The sequence below is a fragment of the Erythrolamprus reginae genome, chromosome 2 (genome assembly GCF_031021105.1).
Source record: "Erythrolamprus reginae isolate rEryReg1 chromosome 2, rEryReg1.hap1, whole genome shotgun sequence".
In the NCBI taxonomy this organism is placed as follows: Eukaryota; Metazoa; Chordata; class Lepidosauria; order Squamata; family Dipsadidae; genus Erythrolamprus; species Erythrolamprus reginae.
The window spans coordinates 17994796-18006945 of NC_091951.1; the positions used below are offsets into that span (position 1 = coordinate 17994796).

Consider the following 12150-nt stretch of genomic DNA (forward strand, 5'->3'; position numbering starts at 1 on the left):
TCCAGGGGGGAAAGGGGGCTCCGTCCCTGGACTGGATCTGCCACCCCTCGCCAGGCCAAGGGTTACCCTGGGGCTCCAAGTGTATGTATGTATGATATGTTTGTGTGCTTGTTTTTTAAATATATTATTTATTAAATTTATTATTATTATTATTAATTATTATTTATTAAATTTGTATGCCGCCCCGTAGATTTGTTACTGTATATTGTTTTTATCATTGCTGTGAGCCGCCCCGAGTCTGCATAGAGGGGCGGCATACAAATCTAATTAATAATAATAATAATAATAATCCGCAAAGGAGGTTTGGGGGAAGTATCTTTCAGGAGGTCTTTCTGTAATCTGTCAAACCACGAGGTCTCTGAGCATGTGGATCCCTCAAGTGTATTTGGGGGGGGGGGGGAGTAGATTGTGCTTTAAAATATTGACTGAGATTTGTAATGTGTTATTAACACACTCTGACCTCTTTTTGGAAAGGAAAGGAGTTTAAATGAGTTGAATTGAGTTCAGTCTTTTCTTTACCCACAAAAGAGATCCTCTTTCTTTGAGCTCTGTCTGAAAGGCCAAAAATAAAATCCTTTGTTTTTATGCTAATCTTTTCTTTGCTTCTGCTTTTAAAAAGATGGGTAGATCAAAAGCAACATGAGAAAATATTATTTTACTGAAAGAGTAGTAGATCCTTGGAACAAACTTCCAGCAGACGTGGTTGGAAAATTCACAGTAACTGTATTTAAACATGCCTGGGATAAAGATATATCCATCCTAAGATAAAAATACAAGGAACAGCATAAGGGCAGACTAGATGGACCGTGAGGTCTTTTTCTGCCGTCAATCTTCTATGTTTCTATGAATCTTTGTGGCCTTGCAGCCTCCAAAAAGAGCAGGAAAGAGCAGGCCTTTCTCCATGCGCTCTGCCCCATCTGATCTCTCTCCTCTTTTTTTTGCATTTTCCCCTCTATAATTCCATTTATATGTCAATACACACATATAGTAAAGTATATCAATCGCACATATACATACATTTAATCCAATTCAAAAATCAATCTTATTTTGCACCAGTTTTTACCTCTTATTCATCAGTCTGTCTTCCCTGCTCCCCTCCCTCTATCTTCATCTCCCTCATTCATCTTTCTGCTACTTCTCTCTCATTCTTCCTTCTATTTCCATCTCTACATTCTCATTCCTTCCTTCCCACTTCTACTTCTTCCTCCCTCTTTACCTTCCCCTGAGTATTCCTATCCAAATTCACCTCCTATTTAACAGACTGTTGATATATTTCAAACTTTTGAATTAACAGTGCTACTGCTAAAATTATTATTTTTATATCATTTCTATGTATATAACTCTACAGCATAATCTAGGTACATCTTACACCATTTTAATGATATTGGAACATCATTTATTTATTTATTCATTCATGATTTGATTTGATTTGATTGCTGCCCCTCTCCGCAGACTCAGGGCGACTCACAACAGCAATAGAACAATTCATAACAAATCTAATAATATATAATTTAAAATTTAAAATAGTTTAAAAAACCCATTTATAAGCAGACATACCTACAAACATACCATACATAAATTATATAGGCCCAGGGGAGATATCTCAATTCCCCCATGCCTGACGACAAAGGTGGGTTTTGAGGAGTTTACAAAAGGCAAGGAGGGTAGGGGCAGTTCTAATCTCTGGGGGGAGCTGGTTCCAGAGAGTCGGGGCCACCACAGAGAAGGCTCTTCCCCTGGGGCCCGCCAACCGACTGTTTAGTTGACGGGACCCGGAGAAGGCCGACTCTGTGGGAGTCGGCTGTGGCGAGGAGGGCGTTTGCCCAGATTTGCCTGGTGCACCAGTTGCGGCTCTATTTGGACAGGGAGTCATTGCTCACAGTCGCTCATGCCCTCATCACCTCGAGGTTCGATTACTGCAACGCTCTCTACATGGGGCTACCTGTGAAAAGTGTTAGGAAACTTCAGATTGTGCAGAATGCAGCTGCGAGAGCCATCGTGGGGCTTCCAAGATTCGCCCACGTTTCTTCAACACTCCATGGCTTGCATTGGTTGCCGATCTGTTTCTGGTCACAATTCAAAGTGTTGGTTATGACCTTTAAAGCCCTGCGTGGCATTGGACCAGAGTACCTCCGCAACTGCCTGCTACCGCACGAATCTCAGCGACCGATAAGGTCCCACAGAGTTGGCCTTCTCCGGGTCCCGTCGACTAAACAATGTCGTTTGGCGGGCCCCATGGGGAAGAGCCTTCTCTGTGGCGGGCCCGGCCCTCTGGAATCAACTCCCCCCCGGAGATTAGAACTGCCCCCACCCACCTTGTCTTTCGTAAACTACTCAAGACCCATCTATACCGCCAGGCATGGGGGAGTTGAGACACCTTCCCCCCAGGCTCTTTATATTTAATGTTTGGTATGTATATGTTGTTTGGTTTTTAAATATGATAGGGTTTTTTATGCTTCTTTTTTAATATTAGATTTGGTTCTCTATAATAATGTTTTTTTATTATTGTTGTGAGCCGCCCCGAGTCTTCGGCGAGGGACGGCATACAAATCTAATAAATTATTATTATTATTATTATTATTATTATTAATGCTGCCTCTTAGCCTAGATTTTTCTCCTAGGTCTACCACCTATTAATTCAATCTTTATTCCAAATTCATTGCTAGGGCTTAACTTTACAGGATAGTTATTATCTCTCATACTTCCTGCCACATTGCTTTCTCTCCTTCCTTGATATTTTTATTCATCTCTTGTTTTCCCTTATTTCAACGATTTCTAAACGCCTAATGCAAAAATCAATATTCTAATTATCAACTTATATTAAAATCTCATATTCATAGTAATTCAAACATATCTTATGCAGATAAATATTAGTTTTACAATTTATACATTCTTCCAAATATTAAGGTTTTTTGAATTATGATTCAGTCTTGTCTTCCCCATCTGATCTCTCTCCTCTTCCTTTGAGTTTTCCTACTCACCACTATGCATTGCGGTTCTTGGTGGGCTCCATCCTGCTGGTTTGGCACATCGAAATTGTAGTTTGCAACGTAAGCATTTGTTTTTTTCCTAATGGTTCCAGTTTGGGTCGGTCAACACACAACTGCAGCACACATAGAACAGCACACAATCTGCTGGAGGGAGGTTCCCTGCGGATGGGCTCCTGCGGGGAGAATCATTGACCCCCTCAGAGAGGGTCCGCAACTTGGGCGTCCCCCTCGATCCACAGCTCACATTAGAAAAACATCTTTCAGCTGTGGCGAGGGGGGCATTCGCCCAGGTTCGCCTGGTGCACCAGTTGTGGCCTTATTTGAACCGGGGGTCACTGCTCACAGTCACTCATGCCCTCATCACCTCGAGGTTCGACTACTGTAACGCTCTCTACATGGGGCTACCTTTGAAAAGTGTTCGGAAACTTCAGATCGTGCAGAATGCAGCTGCGAGAGCAATCATGGGCTTTCCCAAATATGCCCATTTTACACCAACACTCCGCAGTCTGCATTGGTTGCCGATCAGTTTCCGGTCACAATTCAAAGTGTTGGTCATGACCTATAAAGCCCTTCATGGCACTGGACCAGATTATCTCAGGGACTGCCTTCTGCTGCACGTATCCCAGCGACCAGTTAGGTCCCACAGCGTGGGCCTTCTCCGGGTCCCGTCGACTAAACAATGCCGCTTGGCGGGACCCAGGGGAAGAGCCTTCTCTGTGGCGGCCCCAGCCCTCTGGAACCAACTGCCCCCAGAGATTAGAATTGCCCCCACCCTCCTTGTCTTTCGTAAGCTACTTAAAACCCACCTCTGCCGTCAGGCATGGGGGAATTGAGATTCCCTTTCCCCCTAGACCTTTACAATTCTATGCATAGTATGTATGTATGTATGTTTGGTTTTTATATATTAATGGGTTTTTAATCGTTTTTAGTATTGGATTATTATTTTACACTGTTTTTATGATTGCTGTTAGCCGCCCCGAGCAATGTTCCCTCTAATTTTTTTCGGTGTGGGTGGAAAAGTATAGTGTCTGAGGGACAGTCCCTTTGGGACTAGGCGGCATAGAAGAATGAATGAATGAATGAGAAAAAAAATTCCTTCTTTTTTTATTAAAAGAAATTAATAATAAAACAAAACCAAAATCTATTTTATTACTATCTTTTCCTCTTTTTCCATCCCTGTCTCCTCCCCCCTTATGTGTGTGTGTGTGTGTGTGTGTGTGTGTGAACTCTTGAACCATTTCCAATAACAGGTGAGCTATTGGATATGGTTCAAGAGTTCACACACACACACACACACACACAAACGGCTGGGGTTTTTTTTTCTCTGTTATTATTTGGATGCTTTTTACCATATGCTTTAAATCAAGAGTCATTTCTCTCTCTTTCTCTCTCCCCCTCTTTCTCTCTCTCTCGTTTTCTTTCTCTCTCTCTATTGCTTTCTTTCTCACTCTTTCTTTCTATCTCTCTTGCTTTTTTTCTCTTTTTTAGAAGTTAGCCACGGGGGGGTGGGAGAGAGTGGCTGAAAGATTGAGGTCCCCCCCAAACCCCTCTCTGCAGCCCCGTTTTTTCCTTTGTTTGGTGCCCTGGTTAAATTCACAAGTTTCTGTCCAAGCAGCGGCCCCTGTTCGGTCGGGCTCTCTTGAAGAATCCTCCCAGAAATTCACAGGTACAAATTTCAGACACACCCACGTTTGAAAATTCAAAACAATGTTCTTTATACTGAAAATTCACTTAAACTAAGCCCTCTTTTGGTATAGCCAAGAGCACTCGTCTCCAAACAAACTGGTAATTTGTACAAGTCCCTTATCAGTTCTGTGATACTTAGCTTGCAAATTCAAAACAATGTTCTTTATACTGAAAATTCACTTAAACTAAGCCCTCTTTTGGTATAGCCAAGAGCACTCGTCTCCAAACAAACTGGTAATTTGTACAAGTCCCTTATCAGTTCTGTGATACTTAGCTTGCAGCTGTGAGGCTATTCACAGTCCTTCTTTCACAAAGTGAAACACACTTTGCTCTGGTTTAGTTTCAAAGCGGGGGGAAATCAGCACACACAAAAAGTCAAAGTCAGTAAAGCAATCACGAAACACAACTGTCAGATAATCATCCACAATGGCCAAACCCACAGGCTGCTATTTATAGCAGCCTCACTAATTACCACAGCCCCACCCAACGACAGGTGGCCTCATTTTCTTTGATAATAATCTCTCGGTTGTTGTTGCCTAAGCATCTCTCTCCGCATGCGTGGCTGTATCATGAACTCTTGTTCTGAATCCAAGGAGGAGCTAGATAATTGATCTCCTTCTGAGTTGTCTGCCACACTCTCCTCCTCCCTGTCACTCATGTCTTCTTGGTCAGAGGAACCTTCATCAGCAGATTCCACCAGGGGGGCAAAACAGGCCTGCAGAATGTGGATATCTCCCCCACATCCACAGTCCTTGGGGCAGGAGCAGGGCCAGAGCTAACCACAACACCCCCCAAGAGCCCAGAGCGAAGAAGCCCCCCCTACAGACCCCACATGGGAGAGATGCCCCTTCAGCCCCCAGGACGCTGCGCTGGGCCTGTGGGAGAGACCCTCCCTCCAGAAGTTGCTTCCTGGTGCAGCAGCCTAAGGATTGCAGTTGAGGAATGGGAGGTGAAGTTTCTCCCCTTGGAAAGCCAGCTGGTCCAGGGTTCAAATCCTGATGCTGCCACTCTTTCAGCATGGGAGCCTGCTGTGGTCTGGCTGAGCTCCTGCTTTGAACAAGGGTCCTGCACAGCCAGTTTGGATGATCAGGGGGGGGATTGACTGCAGGGGGGAGTCTGGGTGTCCTGAGAAGGGGAAGCCTCCCCCCCCCCCCGATGCCCAAAATGAAAGCAAAAGTCGGGCCATTAAAGAGAGAAGAGGGCAAAGAAGTAACAGGCAGCAGAGGGTGAGCAGAGCTGCTGGATTCATTCTCAGCCTGAATGCAAGTGGTCATAATGTGGTCATGTAACATGGGGGTGGGAAGGTGGAGGACATTTTATAATGGCCAGAATTGTTTTATATGCCCTCAATGTTTGCTGTAAGTTGAGAACTACCATACTACGAATTGTTCTGCCGGCGTGTTTCAACTGCCCGTAATTACAGGGTAATTAGTCCAGGAAGACACACACCACACGATAAAAGGAAAACCCAAAAGTTTTTATAAACAGCAAAACAGAAACAGCTCCCTTTTTAAATATCAAAGGGATTTTCTGGTACACACAAGGCACAGGTTAAATGCAATCCAATTGCTCACACAATAACTGGGAAATTGAGTCCAATTATAAAGTCCAGAGAGTCCACACGCAATCTTGAACAGCACAAAAACCACGATCTTGACGAAACAATGAATCAGATAAACTGCCATGAGGCTAACACACCAGGCTGCACTTTTATCTGTAGCACTAATTACAGCAGCCCCACCCAACCACAGGTGGCCTCATTTTCTCTTGTAATAATCCTTCAGTTGTTGTCTCCTATGCATCACTCTACGCATGCGTGGATGTGTCATTAATTCTTGTTCAGAATCCAGGGATGATACAGATGATTGATCTCCTCCTGGGCTGTCTGCCAAACTCCCCTCTTCCCTGTCACTCACGCTTCCTTGGTCAGAGGAGGCTTCGTCGGCAGATTCCATTGGGAGCAAAACAGGCCTGTGACATGTGGATGTTGCCCCCACATCCACCTGCACCTTCCTTGGGGCAGGAGCTGGGCCAGAGCTAACCACAACACTAATGAAATCTTGGAGCATTTCCTTCAGTGTCCCATCACACTAGACCAATAAAGAATTCTGTTCTGTTCTACTCTACTCTACTCTCATTCCTATTCTGTTTTGTATAAATACAGTATTTGGAATAGTATTGTAAAATACTGACTTCAGTGAGGCCTCTGGAGTTCCCAAAGGATACAGAAAAAAAGAAACCCAGAAAAGAGATATGAAACAGGATAAAAAGGAGACCAGAAAGATGATACATTGAGAAGAAATAGATGTTGAGATGATTTATAAATATATCAAAAATATTTAAAATATAAGTATATAAAAATTACCTGGAACGTCTTGTGCTATAACCAAAATAGGAACTACGATTCATAACAATGTTTGTTTGTGCATTATGTAATTTTTTGTGTACATAATATAATAAAAAATAAAAAAAGAAACTCCGAGGCCCTGGGTTTCAGTCCCGGCTTGAAAGGAAGGCGGGAGACCTTGGGCCAGTCACTCTCTCAGCATAAGAGGGTTGTTGTGGGGCAAATAAGGAAAGGAAGACGTGGGGGATATGTTCACTGTCTTGAGTTCTTGTAAACCTAATAAAGGCAGATAACAATAAATAAAAATAAAAAATCATTTCCCATTCTGCAGTGTCTGGGCTGCCCGGTTTCCCTCTTGTATCGTGTTGTCTCCATGGGAACAAGAACGCGATCTGGGCTCCTCCCCCAAACATTCCTCTTTCCTGTCGGGTCTCTGGGGATGAAGAAATCCCGCTTACAGCCTGCAGAGGGCGACACCCTTCTCCCCATGGGCAGCGGAACCCTTCACACCGACGCCCATCAGAGGAGGAGCTTTCCGAGCACGTGGTCCTGGCTGGGTGGGGGGATACTAAAGGGGAGGGGCAGAGGGGGAAGAAGAGGGGGCGGGGAAGGGGCGGGGCCGCATGGTGGGAGCGGAGACTGAGAGGAGTTTGGAAGCCCCGCACTCGCCTGTCCCCTCCCACTCTCTGTATTTCCGCTTCCTCCATGTAACGGCCCTGGATCCATCTGAAAAGACTTCTGGATCCCGCTCAGTGCAGGTGGGTCTGCTCTCTCTCCGGCCAGGAGATCTTCTCCCCGCCAGCAGGAAGGGAGCTGCGGATCCCCCTCTTGGGCTTGCCGGGTTTTCCTCGGGGAGATCAAGAGCTCTGGCGTTGCCTGCAGGGAATAAGTGGATCCCTCCCTTCCATCCAGGGGGGCAAAGGGGACTCCTCGCCCGGCCAAGGATCCGGGGGGGGGGGGCCTTCAGTTGGATCCTGGAAGGAGGTTTGGGGGGAGTTTCTTCCAGAAGGTCTCTCTGTGGTCCGTCAGAGCAGGAGATCTCTGAGCATCCAGATCCCTCACGTTCACTTGGGAAAAGTGGAGTTCAGGGAGCTTTAAAACATTTGTGCAGATTCGTAACAGAGTCTGACCTCCTTGCAATGGGGAGGGGAGGGTTTGGAGGGGTAAGAAAATATTTAAATTATCAGGATTTTCATTTTTTTCTTAACACCCAAGAGATCGTTTTTCTTTGAGCTGCATCTAAAAGGCCAACAATGAAATATTTTTAAAAAAATATTTTTTATTAGAAAAAAGAAAGTTTTATATATAAATATATTATTATTATTATTATTATTATTATTATTATTATTATTATTATTATTATTATTATTATTTAGATTTATATGCCGCCCCTCTCTGCAGACTTTTGCATACAAAAGTAAACACACAGCATTAAAAATAAGAGTGATAACCTTGTTCTCTCCTTACTTAGTGGTTTTAATTTATACATTCCTAAATTTCTTGCAGATTTTCATATCATTAGCATATATACTCTTCATTTTAGTTCCATTCTTTTATAGTAAGCGTTATTAATTAATGATAATAAGTTGTATTAGTATCAAAAGGTTAATTATTAGTAACGAATGAAATTCATTGTTAATCAAATTAATATACCGTATTTTTCGCTCTATAAGACGCACCTGCTGATAAGACGCACCTAGATTTTAGAGGTTCGGGGGGGGCGGGTGCTGGGAAGCCCCCCAGGCTGGCTGCGATCTTTTAAAATAGCCGCGCCACTTCCCAGCTGACTCCTGAACCCAAAAGCGAACTTCCGCGCTTCAGGAGTCAGCTGAGAAGCGGCGCGGCTGTTTTAAAATATCGCAGCCGGCCTGGGGGGCTTTCCAGCATCCCCCCGAACCCCCAACCCGGGTTCGGGGGGGTGCTGGGAAGCCCCCCAGGCCGGCTGCGATCTTTTAAAACAGCCGCGCCGCTTCTCAGCTGACTCCTGAAGCGCGGAAGTTCGCCTTTGGCTTTTGGCTTCAGGAGTCAGCTGAGAAGCGGCGCGGCTGTTTTAAAAGATCGCAGCCGGCCTGGGGGGCTTTCCAGCACCCCCCCCGAACCCCCAACTCGGAACCGCGTTCAGACGATTCCCCCCCCCTGTCCCCGTCCCTGCGCCTACCGCGCACCGCTCGCCTTCCCGGGCAGCCTGACACGCCGGATCGCTCGCTCCCTCGCGCGTCCCGCCAAGCCCTGCCCGCCGCCAGGCTCCTTCCATCCACTCGGCCCGGGTTCGCTGCCAGTACTGTAGTATCCAGCTTGCACGCATTAATCGCTTTTCCATTGTTTCCTATGGGAAACAATGTTTCGACATACGAGCTTTTCGACTCACGAGCCTCCTTCCGGCACCAATTAAATTCGTATGTCGAGGTTCTACTGTATATCGCCGCCCCCCCTCTGCCTGCATCTTCGCTCCATAAGACGGGGCTGATTTTTCATCCTACTTTGGGAGGAAAAAAACTGCGTCTTATGGAGCGAAAAATACGGTATCTTGTAATGAAATCTTTTCTTTTAATGCTAATGTTTACTTTGCTTCTACTTTAAAAAGGTGGGTAGAATTTCTAAGCTTTATATTTTCTTTGTTTTGTCCAGAAGAGGCTGTAATGTGGGGGCTCCTACTTGGTGGTTTTTTTCAAAAGCACAAAGGACGTTTTGAGGGGGGTCTTGGGAGGAGCTGCTGGAAGAAGCTGAGGTCCAGAAGGTTCACTTGAATAATTGTAAATAAATTCATGAAAAGCCTAACTGGAATCTTTGTGGCCTTGCAGCCTCCAAAAAGAGCAGGAAAGAGCCGCCCTTTTCACCCACACTCTGCCCCATCTGGTCTCTCTCCTTTTCCACTGAGTTTTCATTCCCACAACTATGCTTTGGTCTCTGTTGGACTTCAGCCTGCTGGTTTCTTCCACTTTGTCTTATTAATATATTTTTGAATTATGATTCAATCTTCATTATTGTGTATCCTCATCGAATAATCCTATTTATTCCTCCCTCTTCCAGGTCATTTACAGATCATGTTCAATGTCATTGTCTGCATCTGAGCCTTTTTCATTTCTCTTTGCAGGAGAGCAGTGAGGATGTGGCCGTGATCTTCACAGAGCAGAAAGAGACGTTCCTAGATTGGGATCCACCAACCTTTGACCAGGACTCCGTTCCAGAGAATTTGGAAATTGTGGCCTGGGTGGAGAAGCAGCTTCCTGCACAAAGAGCCAATCGATTAAGGAAAATTGGTCATCAGTGAGGGTCATTCCTGGCCTTGAGCCAGAAATCTCTTCATTATAACTTTAAAGGTGAGTAAACAAATCTTGGTTAAACATTGGTTTGCAGAACTAGCATCCATTTTTTAAATCTTTAATTGACAAATGAGCAAGCAGAAAAATTGGGTTATGCTCCCAAGGTGCTGCTGAGGGCATAATGTAGTTCAATTGAGGACTATATGTTGAATGCGGTTGGGCAGCCAGTTATGAATCCATCAGGTGGTGATTTTATGCTACAATTTGTTTATCTTGTCAAGAACTAGGTTGTAGTCGACTTTGTAAAATGCATTAATGAAGCCCACATATACTATGTCCACAGGATTATAGTCGCTTTGTCAAAGAATGCAGTAATGTTTTCTGTCGTTTCCCCCTTTTTACTTTATTTTTATAAAATATACACAAAGTATCATGAGGAAGCCGAGATCGAGAAGTCGTGGTGAGATGGAGCTCATATGTGGAAAAATGAGATGAAGCAGGGAAAAGGGATAAGAATCAGAAATGGATGGAATGTATTTTTAAAGCTCCATTTCCATATACAGTGGTACCTCGTCTTACGAACGCCTCTTCTAACGAACTTTTCAAGATACGAACCCGGTGTTTAAGATTTTTTTTGCCTCTTCTTCCGAACTATTTTCACCTTACGAACCCAAGCCGCTGCTGCTGGGATGAAGGGATTTCTTTCCCCCCCCCTTTTTTGAAGAAAGAAAATGGAGGGGCGGCTTGGAGGGGGAAAGAGTTTGCATTAACAAAAGTAGGAGAACAGTGTGCTTGCAGAGGCACTGAAAAGGTGTCTTTTGAAGAAAGAAAAGGGAGGGGCGCCCCCCTTGCCTTACTTCCTTCCCACTCACCCTTTAGCCTAGCCTTGTTTCTTCCACCCCTCCCCCCTTAGCTGCTCCTCCCTGCCCTCTATTCGCCTCCCTTCTAAAGTTTGGGATTTTCCTGAAAGATTTGCAGGCATTATTTGCTTTTACATGGATTCCTATGGGAAACATTGTTTCGTCTTACGAACCTCCTCCTGGAACCAATTAAGTTTGTAAGACAAGGTATCACTGTATATATATGTATGTATGTATGTATGTATGTATGTATGTATCATATGTTTTTGCTGAATTTTTAAAATTAAGGGAGACTAGGATAGCGCTATTTCTGCCTTGTTCTGGCCTCATCAGCTAGCCATACCCTTACTGGGATTTGATCCTGGGGCTTCTGCCTTGTAAGGCAGAGAATTAACCTCTAGGCCACCAGATATATATATATACCTTGAAAACGTATCCATAGCATACATAGTTACATAATTCTAGCTGATCTCTTTTATTTTCACGTCAGCACCTCTGTCATATTAATAGGTTATCAGTCTGTGTTCATGTTTCCCTTTCTCACTCCCCTCCCACTCTCTCCATTTCTCCTATCTATCTTCCTTCCCTTCTCTCCTTCCTTCCTTCCTTCCTCTCTCCACCCCACCTCTAACTTTCTCCAACTACTTCCTCTCTCTCCCTCTAAACCTTCCCTTGAGTGATTTCGGTTCTAATAAGTTTTATATTAAATAGGCTGATAATTTGCATTTCATTGTGTTCAGAAATGTTCAAATTAGTAGACAAAGGGCAAAGGTTTTCAAAAAATTGAAAATTGGAAGCCTTATATATATATATATAAAGTGAAATAATTGCACACAACTAGGGGGAGACCCTTTTCTGAGCAAAATAAACAAATAAGCATCATTTTTTTTCATTTCAATTTTCATTTCATTGTGTTCAGAAAAGTTCAAATTAGTATGCCTATGCCAAAGATGGTCAAAAAAGTCTGATTTTGCAGCCTAATCTAGATAAAAATGAACAAAATT

At 44.1% G+C, this 12150-nt stretch overlaps 1 protein-coding gene across 1 annotated transcript in view; it reads left to right on the forward strand.

Annotated features, from left to right (window-relative positions):
• The window catches only part of LOC139159827 (zinc finger protein 420-like), a 30437-nt gene that overhangs the window by 3562 nt on the left and 14725 nt on the right, over positions 1–12150 (forward strand). Inside the window, exon 2 of the mRNA XM_070737236.1 lies at positions 10118–10343. The gene's annotated coding sequence lies outside the window, so the exon portion shown is untranslated. The remainder of the gene's footprint in view (positions 1–10117; positions 10344–12150) is intronic.